The sequence below is a fragment of the Cynara cardunculus genome, assembly GCF_001531365.2.
Source record: "Cynara cardunculus var. scolymus isolate 2C chromosome LG 2, CcrdV1, whole genome shotgun sequence".
Taxonomy (NCBI): Eukaryota; Viridiplantae; Streptophyta; class Magnoliopsida; order Asterales; family Asteraceae; genus Cynara; species Cynara cardunculus.
The window spans coordinates 56339697-56357798 of NC_037529.1; the positions used below are offsets into that span (position 1 = coordinate 56339697).

The 18102-nt window shown below is 37.6% G+C and overlaps 1 non-coding gene across 1 annotated transcript; it reads left to right on the top strand.

Annotated features, from left to right (window-relative positions):
• Positions 1-9592: 9592 nt before the first annotated feature.
• Positions 9593-9699, top strand: LOC112508277. Its single transcript, XR_003068659.1, has one exon. It is a non-coding gene; the product is annotated as a small nucleolar RNA R71 (small nucleolar RNA).
• The last annotated feature ends 8403 nt before the right edge of the window (positions 9700-18102 follow it).

Here is an 18102-nt window from a genome sequence, read left to right on the forward strand (position 1 = left end):
TGTGCTTCTTTTTAAGATTGATCATTTTCTTAGTGTTAATGAAACCTCCTCGTTTTAGATAAATCAAATCTCTCGTTTCGCCTTCTGAAATTAGTTTTTATAAACTGGACTTTTTGAATTAACTTTACAAGCTATCTCTGTGGGAACGATAAATCTGGTACTTTTTACCATTATTACTTGTTACGAGACGACAGTAGTTCGAGGTGTATACTTGCGCCGAGTTCTATTTTTGTGTTGGAATCTAAGGTTGAATAAACCGACGAGCAGGTATAAATAGAAGTGTTTCTTCTTCATGCAGAGAGCGTGCGTCTCTCTCTCTAACCTAATTCTTACTTCAAGCATTTTCTAGCTTAAGTAAAGGATCTTTCTTATGGCAACTTCTTTTCTTGTATTTGCTAAAGCTTTGTGTGTAACCAAAGATTGTTTAGATAGGTTTTTATTACCTTATCTTTCCACAAACAATCTTGTAAAATCTGTATTAATCTTCTCTATCAATATATATTTTAAATTTGAAAATATTGTTTTTGTATTCATCCCCCCTCCCCCTTCTACAAACTGTTTCTCTTCTTGTAGACCCTTACGGGACCAACAAACCTAAAGAAAGAGATAAAGTCAAATACTTACAGAAGGTGTTGGATATTCGTCTAGCATGGATGATGTACAACTTCCCTACTTGATCTTCATAGTGTCGCCGTTAATCAGTAGGACTTTTAGGACTAGTGTTTATGGTAATGATTGCGTATATCCCTCCCCCAAACTTATCCTATACTATAAAAGGTTTTGATGCAAAAATTCTCATTGATTCACTTTTAAGTAATCGGCAATCTTTGCGACCCATTTCTTTGGTATAAATTTTGTCTTTTTAGACAAATGGGCTTACAATTTTTGTTTTCCAATTTTTCGAAGACTTTCTTTATTTCTTTCTTTTTTCTTTTTCTTTTTTCCTTTTCTTTTTTTTCTTTTTTCTTTTATTACTTTTTTTCTCATTCCTTCCAATTTTCTGAATGTATTTTTTTAACACATTTCCCCCAAAACTTGATTTGTGCAATGTCCCTATTGTATGGAAAGGGACCAAAAGTAGTGGCTCAGATTAGATTCAACGGGAAAGTGTTTAGGCTTAAAATTGAAAGGAGGGCCAACTTCTTTGTAACTTAAACACTATTAAAAATCAATGAAGGATGTTGTACCTGAAAAGATAAGAACTAGACAAACAAAAAGAAATTCCAACACCCAGTCATAATATATAACACAAAAGTATGACTTATGCGTGAGTAGTACAAAAAAGACGGATAAACAAGTTTAGCAAGATGTACCCAAATGATAACAAAAAAATGTTCAAAGAGGCAGTGATGATAAACCAAGGATTTAACTATTATGTTCGAACTTTCTCATTGTGGACAAACAGTTGGTTGATCTGCTCCCTCAAAAGCATGAACATCTGGAACAGAGACTGTAGGAGCAGCAGTGGAATGTACAACAACAGGAGGCGAGTCAACAACACCAACATGAGGCACAGTAGCAGAAGGTGACTCAACAGATTTGGTAGCAACAGGAGGCGAGATACATCGAACTTGTGGTGGGCACAGACCCCCAGGGAACAACAATAACGGGCCACAAGAAGCACGTCTTGACGACCATAAATCTTCTGAGCAATGTTGTTCTAGTCACGTGAATAAGACCAATAACGGGTTGTCTTCTTTTCCAAACTTGCGACCCGGTCGTCAACACCTTGAACTTTCTGTAAAATGGCATCTAACTTTTGGTTGCGTTCTTCCCATTGTAGTGCTAAAACTGACAGCCATGTAGCAGAACCATAACCGGTGGTCAAAGGTGTCTTAGATGGCTGGTGTGATGGCCCAGCAGCGACAGCGGTAGGTTCTTGAGATGCTGGCGATGATGATCCAACAACAGTGGCTGCAGGCTACTGAGAGGGTTGTGGTGCTGGAATAGGGACAACCACATCCTCCAAAATATCATCCACGGGAGTAGAAACAGTATCCTGCAAAGTGTTAGAAGGCCGAGAAGCACGCTCGTGATGATCCAAAGTGCCTTGGCCAATAAATGGAGATCCAACAATAATTATGTCATAGTCATAAGTGGGAACCTTAGCGGCAGCCATAAGCTTTGTGATTAAAGCCGGAAAAACCAATCACGAGTGAGCCTGCTGAGAGGCTGCCGAGATGGAGGCGTGCATGATAGGTCCTAAATCCACATCCATCTCCTTCAAAATACAATAAAGAAGGACACACCTTTCTCGTGAAATGGTACTGTCATGAACCATGTGAATAAGATTATGGTGTAGAGATTGAAACCATAATATGGCTTCCTTGTTCAAGTGCCCGACCAAAATAATTTGGTGCTTATTGTCCTTTGACCACCCATGATGGAGAAGAGTGAGGGTAGAGGCGATGTCCGAATAGGAGACAACCAAAGACTGCTTCATAATTTAAGCAAAAGAGCAAATAGGAGGGAGTGAAAGACCAAGGACCGAATTGAGATTTGGTCTTTACCAATCAACTTTCTTCCCCCGAATACAGACAAAAACACTTCTGGTGCTCCCCACAGCCGCATAAAATTCAGTTACCCACGAAACATTGGATGTAGGAGGGGCAACTACCATATTCTCCCAATGAAGTGCTAATAAATGACGTTTGACTGTGACAAGTACGTCGACCAACTTGGGGTCGAAAGCACGTTCCAAAAGAACTTTATTATTTTTTATATGATCGTACACCTCCCGAAATGGAACTGCCCTGGCTGTCATGCGGGGTGTCACTTTCTTCTTCTTTGCTGCCGCCTTTCGCTTACGAATGGGTTTGGGCACCAAAACTTCCATCTCTGCCTCAAAATCACTATCTTTGTCAATGGGCTGTTTTTCGGCCGCAGGGGGTGGTACTTCAAAGTCAGAAATGGAACTCCCCTCACTTTTCAAACTTGAGTCAGTGGCCACCGTTTGCTCACTCAGGACAGTGGTGGATGTGGCCTCGACAGGAACATTAACATCTTGGGCTTCCATGTTTGTTTGTGGTTAAGAAAAAGAAAATAAATCTTCATTACTAGTCAGATGGTTTTCCTCAAAATCAAATTGCAAATCCTCCTCCAAAGTGTCACTCAAGTTTAAGTCAAAATCATGGATAATGGTGGTTACTGTTTGGGTAGTGGCGGGGGAGATTAGGGGCGGATGGTTGTGAATGGGTGATACAAGGGGTGGTGGTATCGTGATGGTTGGGGTGGGTATGGATAGTGAGAGGGAAAATGGTTTAGAAGAGAAGGGAAGAGAAGGCGCAGCCGGTGGCAATGTGACAGAGGGGTCGTCGGTGGTGGTTAAGGTTTCTACAATTAAGGGGGAAGAAGAGGGAATGGGAGTGGTTACCGAAGTGACGACGACGTGGGACTCATCATAGTCCATTCAAACACACATGGCGTGACCGGCGGTCGCCATGGCAGGTGCTTCGACGAGGGCAACGACGGCGACAGTTGAAGTCGATGGTGGTTCTGGAACAACTTCATCAACGGCGTCTCTTGAAGGCCCGGCCGTTGGCTCTCCGGCGGCCGCACGTCTTAGAGATCGGCAGGTCGAAAAGGAGTTGGGAACATGTCTTTTGGATCGAACCATTAGAGAGAGCGAGAATGACTACAACAGGGGAGAAGATGAAGAGTGCAAAGAGTAAAGAAGAAGAAGAAACTCTTTCCCCCTTTTTTAAATGATGGTTCTAGAAGAAAACCACCCAATAACCGGTTTTTCAAAAAAAATACATTTTGCAAAACCTAAATTTTGCCTTTTCAAAGCAAAGCTAAAGCAGCCAAAATCAGAAAATCAGCATTTTCCACACTTTTTTTATTTTCTAATAAGAGAAATAAAAAGTACAAATCAAACTCTCGCCCAAACATTGAACAATCCGAACTATGGGTACAAAGTGCCCACAGTGAGCATACCTACAAAATCAAACACAGAGTAAAGGGACAGTAATATATACATTATACACTACAGTTGATCTTATAAAATCAGGAAGATTTTTGGCTTGGATATTGCATTCCTTCCGGGAAGAAATGTTTGACCCGATGCCCATTTACTTTGAAAATACTAATATCTTGTGGGTTCAAAAGATCTATTGCTCCAAACTTTCCCACCTCAACAATAGTGAAAGGTCCCGACCATCTTGATTTAAGCTTTCGGGGAAAAAGCTTCAAACACTCACGGATTAATCCTACGATCATGTCATGCTTTTGTTTTTTTATACAACTTGGCATTCTCGTAGGCTTGATGCCTCCATTCTTCCAACTCATTGAGTTGAAACTTTCTTTTCTCTCCCACATAATTTGCATTTAAATTAAATTCTTTAATTGCCCAAAATGCCCTATATTTTAATTCTAACGGGAGGTGACATGCCTTTCCAAAAACCAGTTGATATGGAGACATGCCCAAAGGAGTTTTAAAGACGGTTCGGTAAGCCCATAATGCATCATCCAACTTGAGTGACCAATCCTTACGGTTTGGCTTGACAAATTTCTCTAAAGTATTTTTAATCTCACGATTGGAAAGTTCGGCAAGACCATTTGTTTGTGGATGGTAAGTTGTGGCAACTCTATGTTAGATGTTGTATTTGCTAAGAACGACACTTAGAATTTTGTTTATGAAATGAGTCCCTTCATCATTTATCAAAGCTCAGAGAGTTCTAAAACGAACAAAAATATTTTTATGTAAAAATTTCACTACCGTGTTGGCATCATTTCTTAGGCAAGCCTTAGCTTCTACCCACTTTGAGACATAATCAACCCCAACTAAAATGTATTGATTATTGAAAGACATAGGAAATGGTCCCATGAAATCAATACCCCAAACGTCGAAAAGTTCAATTTCAAAAATATTGTTTAAGAGCATCTCATTTTGTTGGGATAACTTCCCATTCGTTGGCATTGGTCACAACTTTTCACAAATTCAAAAGCATCTTTAAACATGGTGGGCCAAAAAAATCTACTTTTGTAAAAAATTTGCGGCCGTATGTTATCCACCAAAATGGCCACCGTAAGATGATGGATGACAATCTTTTAACAAAGCTTGGATTTCATCATCCGGGACACATTTCTTCAAAATTTGGTCTGCTCCCATTTTATAAAGAAATGAATCGTCCCACAAATGTTGCTTGAAATCATGAAGAAATTTTTTAAACTGATTTCCCTGAAAATGATATTGTTTAAGGCCACATGCAAGATAGTTGGCGATATTCCCATACCAAGGATGTGGTTTTTGAAAATTGTGTTGAATGGGCAAAACGTATTGATCTAGGAAAATTTCCTTTAATCTCATGACTTCCCCCACTTGATACCTTCCCTTCAATTCTAGAAAGGTGATCGGCTACTTGATTGTCACTTCCCTTGCGATCAATAATCTCTAAATCGAATTCTTGTACGAGAAAAATCTATCTAATAAGTCGTGGTTTAGCATCAGCTTTATTAAAGAGATATTTGATGGCAGAATGATATATGTGAACAGTGACTTTAGTACCAATCAAGTAGGAACGAAAACGATCAAATGCAAATACTACTGCAAGTAATTCTTTCTCTGTTGTGGTATAATTCAATTGAGCTTCAACAAGAGTCTTACTTGCATAGTAAATGGGATGAAAAACCTTGTTTTGCCTTTGTCCCAAAACGGCACCTACAGCCCAATCACTTGCGTCACACATCACCTCAAAAGGTATGGCCCAATTTAGGGTAATGATAATGGGTGTCGAGACAAGAGCAGTTTTAATTGTTTCAAAAAAAATTTACATTCGGAGGTGAACTCAAAAGCTTGGTCAACATGCAATAAGTTACATAAGGGTTTTGCAATTTTAGAAAAATCTTTAATAAACATACGGTAAAAACCGCATGTCCCAAAAAACTACGAATACCTTTGACCGAAGTTGGCTTGGGCAATTGCATTATTACCTCAATTTTTGCTTTGTCAACTTCCAAACCTTTTTTAGAAACCATATGACCCAAAATGATTCCCTTTTGTACCATAAAATGGCATTTTTCCCAATTCAAAATTAAGTCATGAGTCACATTTTTGCAAACTTTTTTTTTAAGTTTTCAAGACAATTTTCAAAATTGGTACCAATAACCGAAAAATCATCAATAAAAACTTTAATAGTATCCTCAATCATATATGAAAAAATTGACATTATGCAACATTGGAAAGTAGCCGGCGCATTACACAAACCAAATGGCATACATCGAAAAGCAAAAATTTTGAAGGGACAAGTGAAAGTGGTTTTCTATTGATCTTCAAGTGCAATGTGAATTTGAGTGTATCCCGAGTATCCATCCAAAAAACAATAAAATTTCTTTCCAGCTAATCTATCTAAAATTTGATCAATGAAAGACAAAGGGAAATGATCTTTCTTAGTAGCTAAGTTTAATTGCTTATAATCCAAGCAAATTCTTCATCCGATGACGTTCCTAGTTGGGATAAGTTCGTTTTTTTCAATGGTGATAACCGTGATACCACCTTTCTTTGGCACATATTGTACCGGACTTACCCAACCACTACTAGAAATGGGGTATATGATACCCGCATCTAGCCACTTCAAAATTTCCTTCTTTCATGATGAGATTTAGTCTTCTTTGAGTTTGCACCTTTCCAACACTATTTTCCTCCAAAATTATCTTATGTTGGTAAAGAGACGGACTTATTCCCCTAATATATGCTATGGTCCAACTAAAGGTTTTCTTGTGATCTTTCAACAAATCTATCAACCTTTCTTCTTGTTCGCTACTTAAGTTGGAAGAAATAATTACATGCAATTTTTCTTTTTCCATAAGATATGCATACTTAAGATGTGAAAGAAGCGGTTTTAACTCTAAGTCGGGTGTTTCTACAATGGATGGGATTTGGGTTGGCCTATCTTTAAAATCTAACTGTTCAAAGACAGTTATATCATCAAGTATATCTTCTTCACAAATGTATTTTGCTATACCCACAGTTTTCCTATTGTGGACACAGTTTATCAAACTTAAATCTAAATCTTCACCTATTGAGTAAATAGACGAACAGTCCTCAATTTCTCCATTGAACTTAAGAGATTTAAACACATTGAAAGGCACATGTTGGTCGTTTACTCTCATTGTGAGCTCTCTTTTTTGCACGTCAATCAATGTTCTACCTGTGGCAAGGAAGGGTCTTTCTAAGATGATCGAAACATTCCTATTGGCTTCACAATCTAACACTAGAAAGTCGGCCGAAAAGATAAATTTGTCCACTTTAACCAAAATGTCTTCAATTTTGCCTTTTGGATATGTCAAAGACCTATCCGCTAGTTACAAAACACAGTGGTTAGTCGGATTTCCCCTATTCCCAATTTGTTAAATATGGACAAAGTCATGAGATTAATACTTGCTCCAAGGTCACAAAGGGCATTACCTACTTCCTTCCTCTCCAATTGAGCACGGGATGGTGAAACTTCCCGGGTCTTTTAACTTGGGGGGAATTTTGCAAGTAAGAAGAGCACTACATTCCTTTGGGTGCGTTTGGTTTGCGGGATTGGAATGGATTTGGGGGGATTTGGATTTGAAATCCATTCCAATCCTGTGTTTGGTTTGTAGGAATGGTAGGATTTCAAATCCAATGATTCATTTAAAATCCCGTGAACCATGGATTTCAAAATCCTTTGAAAATACATGGGATTTCAAAATCCCATCCCCGTGGGATTTCATCTTCTCCATCTTCTCGTCTCCRTCTTCTCCCATYGATTRCTTCACCYATCGCTTCCCTCCCATACGCCTCCCGCTTCCTTCACCCATCGCTTCTCTCCCATCGAGCTTCACCCACGCCTCCCGCTTCCTTCCCGTCGCGTCCCTTGCGAAGCTGTGCCCTAGGTTTGCCTCCTCACCGGTGTTGTCTTCCTCGCCGGTGCTGTCTTCCTNCTTCCTTCCCGTCGCGTCCCTTGCGAAGCTGTGCCCTAGGTTTGCCTCCTCACCGGTGTTGTCTTCCTCGCCGGTGCTGTCTTCCTCGCCGGTGCTGTCTTCCTTCCCATCGCGTCCCTTGTGAAGCTGTGCCTTAGGTTTGCCTCCTCGCCGGTGCTGTCTTCCTCGTCGGTGTTGTCTTCCTTCCTGTTTGCTGGCGTCTCCCATCACTCAGCAGGTAATCGATTAACCCCTTTTCTATAGCATTAGAAATGCTCGATTCTGGTCTGCTTGAATAGAAAATGCACAAGGGTTCTGCCCTAATTTCCTGTAATCAAATCCAAATCCTGCAAACCAAACTCAGGAATGGATTTTAAATCCAATCCAATCCAAATCCCATGGAATCCAAATCCCTCCAGGAATCCAAATCCCTCAGAAACATTCCCGCAAACCAAACGCACCCTTAGTCTTCTCTTTTTATTAAGGATGTCTTTCAAAAATTTAACATAGTTAGGCATTTGCTCGAGAGCTTCTACCGAAGGTATGTTAATGTGGAGTTGCTTAAAGATGTCCAAGAACTTCTTAAATTGCACATCCAAATTTTTTTTGTTTTCATCCTAGCTGGAAAAGGTAAATCTCTCATATCTATATCTGTTGGACCGGTCTTTTTCTGTTAGGGAGTGGGCACGTTTTGCCCATTGTGGGCAGTTTTAGTTGGAGACTGGGTGGTGCTTGAACTGGGCAGAGCTGTTGTTTCTTGGACAGAAACCGGATTCTGTGTTACCTTAGCTGGAGAGAACAGAATCAGAAATTTCAATTTGTCAAAAGGATGTGAATTATTTTCTTGACAGATCAGTGCATTAGATGTTTCCTTTGTGTTACTAAATTCTCCCAAGTTTTCATCACTTCTTAAAGTCACGGCCTTGATATGCTTCTTAGGTGTTTCCGTGTCACTAGGAAAGATTCCTTGAGGTCTATTTTTGAGATCAGCGGCAAATTGGCCGAGTTGGGTCTCAAAATTTCTCAAAGTGGTATTGGTTTGGTTTATAAACCTATAAGTAAAGATTCGATGGAACCATTACTCTCTGATGCATTTGTTGTCTAGGTGCATGTGATTGTGAGGATTGCCCACTTTGGTACATGTGATGACCACCTTGATGGAATCCCGGGGGATTTGGAGGTCCATTTTGGACTTGGGTTGCCCCGGGGGGTTGAAGTCCAGGATTTCCAGCCCATGAGAAATTTGGATGATTTCTCGAATTTGGATTGTATGTGGGAGAAAATGGGCAATTTCTAGCATGATTCCCAACATAATTTACCGAAACGGGGTTTCCAGGGCAAATTTATAAGAATAACTTTCACTGCAGAAAACACAAGATTCAATCATAGATGGATTGGACATTATAGATTGAACTTGATTCTTATCCCCATTTAAGTTTAAATTGTTTTTAACCACATTAGTTAAGCTACAATTTGAGTATTTAAAGAAGAGATTGCATCAAGTTCATGAATACCCGAGCCAGATTTAGAAACAACAGCACGAGGGTTAGACCATTCAGTATTATTATTAGAAATTTGTTCCAAGATGTCATATCCCTCGTTATAGGTTTTAGCTGTGAAAGCGCCACCGACCGTTGCATCAAGAATAATTATAGTGGCACTGGAAACTCCATTGTAAAATGTTTCCAATTGCATACAATGAGGGATTCTGTGGTGAGGACATTTCCGCAAAAGGTCCTTGAATCTCTCTCATGCGTCCGAAACCGCTTCATCTTCTTCTTGGTGAAACGTCATAATTTCATTTCTAATTTTAACATTACTTGTCGAAGGAAAGTATTTTTTTAGAAATTTTTCGCCAAATCATTCCAAGTGAGGATCGAGTTTGGTGGTTGATAATTTAGTCATGCTCTAGCTCTATCCTTTAATGTGTAAAGGAAAAGTGTCAAGTGTAAGGCTTTTTGTGTGACTCCAAGAATTTTAAAATGATCCGTCATTTCTACAAAAGATTTTAAATGAGCGTGTGGATCTTCCAATGATAATCCCTCAAACTGACCCATTGCGGAAATCATTTGAAATATTATTGGTGTTGGTTCAAAAGATGTTGTTGTCATTTCGGGTCTACCTATTCCCGCGACCAATTGACCGAATTCGGGAGTTGCGTAGTCCCGTTTGCCTCTATTTTTGTCATCAAAAATTTTAACCGTGGCTTCCCTAGAAGGTAGATTATCCCCCATGGTACAGTTTAAAGTGGGATTTCACTGATTATTTCTACCTCTTCTACGTCTCCTAATGGTTCTTTCTAACTCAAGATCAAGAGGTAAAAGTTCACCTTGTTGTATCCGTGGCATACAACACAGAAAATGTGATTGAAACAAATGACCAAGGCTCAAATGAAAATCAGTATCTCAGGATAAAAATCGCGCCAATCTTCGGCAACGGCGCCAAAAACTTGATGGCTTAGAATCGTAAGTGTTCACACAGTAGGCACAAAATCCCCACAGTAGCGGTGCAAGTGCACGTCGACACTATGATCGCTTCAAGTAATAAAATGGTATAGTACCAAGATCGTTTCCATAGGGATTGGGATACTGAGAATCAGAGAGTTTCATGAACTTCTTGAGCATGTTTCGATTTGTGAATAAAAGTTGAGTTTTGTTGGTGCAAAGCTTAGAATACGAAATAAACCTTTTCAAATTAAGAGATGGGTATGGATGTAAGTTTCCCTTAAGAAGATCGTAGGAACAGCATGGTCAGAAACTCATGGGACTTCTATAAAAACTCCAATCTCTCGAAAATGAATATTTATATATTGTGCCCACAGAGTACCCACTTTTGTCAGTTTTAAGCTTGCCGAATTAGCTAAGTGATAAAAAGATATCTAGTTCCACTAGCCTGAAGATTTATACTCAAATCTCTTTGTAGTATAAATCTCGACTAATGTTTGAGCATTAGCTAAAAACATGCAAAATCTGTATCTCTACGTGATTATCAAGACTCTCTCAAATCTTTGTGCATCACTTAAGCCGTATTTCGAATCTGTCCATCTCTAGATCAGGGATCTAATATTAACACTTCAAAGTGATCGGCTTATCTGCGTTGAGCTTAAGTCCTTACTTAAAGTGACCAAGCTTAAGAATTAATAACAATGGCAACACCCAAGTGTGCCTACAAGTTCTTAAGTTTGACTCACACCCACACCCAAAGGAATGATTAGCTCATAATGAAATTACAAAACATAGAAGAAGAAGAAGAGAAATGCATAAGAAATACTTGAATTGAAATTTTACTAAAATTGTTTCCCTCAGTGGGCATACAATGAACAGAAACGTAGCTGAAAATTAAATACAAGACAAGAAGTAAATACAGAAAGTTAAACTTTAACTACTGCTCCAGATCTTTGGTTGAGAGTAAATGCTCCAAGAGACGTGTCTTCCAAATGAGAGTAAATGCTCCAATTTATAGGAGAAAGGGAGAGATGGACATCCATTCCTTTTACCCAAAGGAAAAAAGCCTTCTTCAATCTTGAGGGCAAAGACTTCAATTCATAAATCTTGCAAAATCTTCAGGTCTAGTCACTTTTTTTGAAAGGTTGAAAAAGGTAAGGATGGTCTTTCCCTTAAAATAAGGAAAAAGGCACTTTAAGACATTTTTTATACAACTTGCCCATCCCTTTACATATTGTGAGATTTCCATATTTGACTACAGAATTAATTCTCTTAAATACCCAGAAAAACAGGTATTTAAACTTATCCAAATCCGCTTTGAAGAAAATATGGGAGTAGGCAGAAAGTGAGCAAACAGTGGGCATTTTTCCAACAGTGACGCTTTTTTAGTAGGCATAACACTTTAACCACTTTTAGGCAAGCTCCTAGACGAGTTCCAGAAAATACCTAGCTGTCGAGCTAGTTTAGAATAAAATCAAATCCTTGACCTTTCATCATCTCTTAAAACATTTTAGATCAAAAATACAAGATAGAGGAAAAATGGGTACATAAAACACATAAACATAGGAGTATTGAATAACAAATAACTCTCAAAATTGAGAGTTATCAATTTCCAAAAAAAATTATCCTTGTTTTTGTTCCATTAGGGTGATTCACCCTAAGGTTTAGATCTGACACATCCACTACGTTATCAAGATTAAGGGTGTTGGATGTCATGTGTTGGTTGACACCAGAATCAATTATCCAACCTGATTAAGGAGTTAAGTTTGTGGTAATATTCAGAGATAGATGTGCCATTTTGACTTAGAGAATTTATTTTCTTATGAAGATTAAAAGGTACAAATTCATCTACTTTGTCATAAGTTTTCTTTAATTCATCCCATACTTTGGAGGACTATTTAGAGAACATTTATCCTAAAAAGAGATAATCAATCATAGAACTCTGAATCTAAGAAAGAACAATTGAGTTACAACGATCCCAATGTCTTTGTAAGATAAGATCATGTTTTGGACGGAGACAAGATCCATCAATAAACCCAATTTTATTTTTGGTTTCCAAGGCCAAGGTCATAGCATAAGCCTAGACCTTGTAGTTTTATGTACCACTCAACTTGAAAGTTAATAGCGGAGCTCCACTAGTATCAATGGGATGTAAATACAATGGATCTCCAAAGTCCGGATTACTAACTTTGGATTCCATTGAACTTCCAATATCAACAGTTGGAGAAGGCATGGACAAAACAAGGAAACCGAATAGATGAAAACATGATTCACTTAAAACGTGCTAGGTCAAGCAAGCTATTCAGTTACCAAACAGGAACAACCAAGATACAAAAAAATGTTAATAACAAGGATAAAAAGGACTTACAGAGGAGCCTTTAGAAAGCAAAGAACGAAAGAACCTATAAACCAAGTCCAGTTGACACTCAAACTTTTAACCTTAGTTAAAAGATAATAGATCAACAAAATACATACGGATCCAAGACCAAATCCTGAATATATAAGAAGAGAACACATTTAAGAAAAACACAGATCTGGAATAAGCAAAAAATAACCAAAGCAAATCTGGAAATACCACAAACAACTAAAACGAAACATATTTAAAAAGGAAGATCGTCTGAAGAAAAATAGAAACAAAATCTAAGGGATTGGCGAAAACGAGTTTACCAGATCTCGTGAAGCCAAACAGACCCCGATTTGTTGTTCTAAAATCCTCACACAACACACAAGAGAGCCAGATCTAAACCAGAACAAGAACCACAAGAACAAGAACCTCTTCTTTTTTATAAAAGAAAGTATAACAGCTATGGGGACGATGAATCGAGATCTATGAACCAAATCTAACCCAATTGTCCACATACTTTTTGAACGAGGCAGGATAACAGGAGAAAAAATCAAAGCATTTGCAAAAGCAAACAACCCACAAATCTCTGTATGAAACAACAAATATTCGAAGAAAGAACCAGAACAAAATCCTTCAAGATTATGACCCTTCAAGGCTCTAATACCATGAAAAAAACTAATAACCAAAAATATTTCTCTGTTATTAAACGAGTACAAATTACAAAAGAGAGAAATCCTAGTTATATCCATACAAAACGAAAACTAGCTAGCTACTCATGTGAAGAAGAGAGAAAAGCTCTAGAGATTTCAAAAATGAATTTGATAATGATAAAATAATTCTTGAGAAAAGAATTATATATATAAGTAGTTATGATGATTAATACCAAGAGCAATGTGTTATGTTAATTTGTTAACCAGGAAGGGGCCATTGTGATGTTTTACTCGACATATGTGAGTCCTCAAGAGAGAACTTGTACGTGGAAGGGACATGCCTATCATAACTGCCTAGGAGCTCTTTCGTGAGTATTTGAAGAAAAGATTAGTTAATGTGGCAATGGTCATTTACAAGTCTCAAGGACCTCTAACACCAATTGTAACCAAATTTCTTGACAAAATAAAGAAAGAAGCATTCAATATGTTGTAATAAGGAATTGTGAACATCAATATTAGGTAAAAGTGTATGCTAAATGTGGTAGACTAATTGTATAGGTGATTGTTGGTAATGTAAGTCTATGGTAATGTATCGGGAAATAGGACCATGGGCAGACCAATGTTGTTTTGATCTAATGGACAAGGTTTGCTCATGTTGATGATGGGAGTTAACGGCATTCCTTGTAAAAGCCTTGTAGCTGCAATGCAATCTAGTATAGTGCAATTAATGGAGGTGTAGTTGATTTATCAGATTGTTGGGTGCACCTATATTATCATCTTGATACTTGGAAGACAATGTATCATTTCAAGATTAAGCTAGTCAATGGAGGGTCACCGTGGCCTAAATCAAGTTACCCATTAAAGATGCTCTAGGATTCCCTTTGCAAGTAACCTTGTATCTTTGAGTTTGAGGGAATTTGTATGATTTTCTTTACTTTTTCATCTCCTAGATCACATCTGCTAGAATAAATTTCTATACCAAAATTCAAAATTTGAAAATACAATAAGTCGTGCAGCTCTTTGTTTTTTTTTCCCGTGAACAAATATACATATATGACTAAGAGAATAAGTTTCCATATCATTAAGGCGTAAACAAACAACCTCTTACACAAACACATCTAGGGACATAATCAAATGAGAATCTAAAAAATGTTTGAGAGAACCAATGAAACATATATTATTTTATAGTATGAAGCATACAATGTTGTTTCACATCATGAAACATTTTCTTATATCTTAACCTTAGATAAAACAAATACATGTGAAACAATATGTTGGGATTGGTTATCACGAGTTTTCAGTTTTCAATATATTTTGAGGTTTGAATTGAATTAAATGAAAATCGCGAATATATTACAAAATTGCAGCCCACTTTTCATGTGTTGTTTTATAAAAAAAAATACATGTGAAACATGTAATGTTCATACATTGTTGTTTCATATATGAAACATGGTTCTTTTGTATGTTAATAAAAGACGATAAAATACGTTTATATATGAAACATCCACATACACATACACAAGAATGAAACATGTGAAACAATATGAATTATAGTTTAAAATCAAACTCATTGAATGGTTTTGGATTTTATTTGATTGACTAATCCTTTATATTGGAATGGTTGAAGAGTCAAATGGTTTGGCAATTCCCCATTACGGGTTTGTAATAAATTTACGGATTTTATTTGACTTTAATGTGTATGTGTATATATATATATACATATAGAGAGAGAGAGAGAGGTGACTTCTTTTCTTTTACTAACCTCTTACTTAGTACAAATTTACTAGCTAAAATTGATCACTGATTAATTTAATTAGTGACCCGCATTGATAAGGATGAAAATTTAGAAATAAATAACGAACCAAACGATTCCTTAACATGTTAAGAGTGAACAAGGGTAAAATGGTAATGTTTATTATGTTTTAGGAAAGGGATATGAATCATGTGAATCTCTCATTCTCGTTTTTAAGAGATTTCACCATTTTGAAGAAGATTTCGTCTGTTTTTTTAGGATATCAATCCCTACATCCTCCTGGATGATGTCATTTTTGAATATGTACAAGGTTGGTTCACTTATGAAATTTGTTTTCTAGTACCTATATTCATAGACTCATATGAAATGAGTTTCACTTGGTGGCAAGGTTTACTAATGAACTTTATGTTAGCGTTTGGTATGCAAACATGAATTGACAAGATTGGACATGACTGAACAAGACATAACTGGACATGACAAAAGGGTAAGACTAGACAAGATTAGACAGAACAACTGTTCTAATGTTTGTTATGATTAGAACAGGACTGGACAGAACCATACAAGTTGCCCCAAAAAGTTATTTGATATTTTATATATCATATAATAGTTATAATTAACAAATTTAATAATTCAGTTTATATACATAAATACATACATATATGATAATACCATAATCAAATAAAATTTTGATATAATTGATGGTAGTTCAAAAAAACTGAATTCATACAAAGGAGAACTTAAGTTTTATTTGGTTTTGAAGATCCTTATCAATTGGTGAAGGCATGATGAAGATCATGGAACAACAATGGTTGTGAAGGTAGAGACATTGGTGATTAGTGGATGATGGTGGTTACGGAGGATCCGAAGATAGTGGATAGTGGTGATGTTGATGGTCGACAGTGGTGGAAGAGATGGTTGTGATCGACATGGTGGAGGTAGCGGTTGTGGTGGGCAATGGTAGCCGATGGTGGTGGCGGTGGTTATGGTGAAGGTGGTAGTGGACGATAGTACTAGTGGTGGCGATGGACTGTAGCGATGGTGACCGATAGTGGTTGTAGAGGACGTGAAGATGGTAGATAGTGATGGTGAAAGCCAACAATGGTGGTAGAGGTAGTTGTGGTTGATGTAATGGAGATAGTGGTGGTGGTGGGCAGTGGTAGTTTATGGTGCTAGTCGTGGTTATGGTGGATGTAGTGATGGCTAACAGTATTAGTGGGGGTGGCGATTACGGTGGTGGTTTGTGGCTGATAGTGGTTGTGAAGGTAGAAGCAGTGGTGGTTGGTGGACGACATTGGTTGTGGAGGACGTGAAAATGGTGGATAGTGGTGGTGGCGGCAGCCGACAATGATGGAAGAAGTAGTTGTAGCCAATATAATGGAGGTAGTGGTGATGGTTAGCAGTAGGGTAGTGATAGCCGATTGTGGTGGTGGGTAGTGGTAGCCGATGGTGGTGGTGGTGGTGGCTATGGTGGAAGTGATGTGGGCCATAATGGTAGTGTGTGGTGACGCTTGACGGTAGTGGTTGATGGTAGCGGTGATGACGATGGACGGTGGTTATCGACAGCCGATGGTGTTTGTGGAGGTGATGTATGATGTTGTAGTATAGGAGGAGATGAAGGTGTCTGACGATGGTAATGGTGGTGGCGATGGACAGTGATGGTCGGTAGGCGACAGTGGTTGTGGAGGTGGTGAGAATGGTGGTGGTGGAGGTGGTAGAGGAGGTTGTTATAATGGAAGAGGAAGGGGAGGTGGCCGCGACTAGTGGTGGTGACCATTAAAACAAATACCACATTATAATGGCGACTAATGGCGGTGATGGTGGCAACGACTAGCGGTAGATTAGTAATATTTTAGTTTTTGCCTAATTCTCGTCCCATCTTGTTCCACCTATTTTGGTGAACAAGAACAAGTCTTTTTTGTCCCACGTTGTCTCACCTTGTCCCGTTCTTGTCTTTGTCCCATATCACGCCAAACGAGGAATAATGAGTTTTTGTTCTGTCCCATGTCACGTCAAACGTAGGACAATGAGTCATGTTTCGTCCTATCATGTCCTGTCCTATCTACCAAACGCAACCTATATATCAATGATGTATGTATATGTAGTTCACCAATGAAATGGTAACTGGGTTTCCCACTTGGGTACCATTAGTATTAATGTAAATTGTTATTTTGTTTGAATGTGATTTGAACACAACAAATAATTTTAATACATGTTAACAATACAAGTATGTTGATAAATGAACCATTGATTGCATAAAAAGTTCAATTGATTACATGATATGATGTGTGTTTTTTGAACATGTTTATGGATAAAACATATCAATGATTGATTGAGTTTTATTAATGAACATCTTATGCGTTTTGATTAATGGCCAGTATAAACATTTCAACGGTTTGACCAATAAACATGAAATAGTGAACAAATTAAATTCGTGTTCATAAAAATGAACACATGTTTTTAATACATTTAAAAAAAACCAATCAACATTGCCATAGGGAATCTTCTTCTTCTCCTTGAAGCCAAAATGGATATCAATTAAGATGACAATCATTTTTCAGAAAATAAGAAATAACTTTAAAAAAAAACTTTTTTTTTTGTTAATATAAATCCGAAAAAAACATAAATACTTTTAATGGTATTTAGATCAATTGGAAAAATAATGAAAATGAAAACAGATGGATGATTAAATTTGGTTTGTAGAGTTAAGGGCTGTTTGTTTACCTCTTAATAGTTTCATTAAGAGATAATCTCTTAATAGTTAAGAGGTAATTCTTGTTTGGCAAAAAAAAGTTTGTCTCTTAATAGTTCTAAAATCCTCCGAATGGTTTTCTATATTGGGCCTCCTTAACCATTCAGCACCGTGATTCCATTGTAAATAATTACCGAACAATTATATTTCATTTTACACTATATCATGAGAGCCACTTAATCATTATGACCAATTAATCATTCTGCAACTGTCAAACAACCTTTTAATACTAATTAGTTAGTTAGCAAATGATTGTGGGTCTATATATATACATA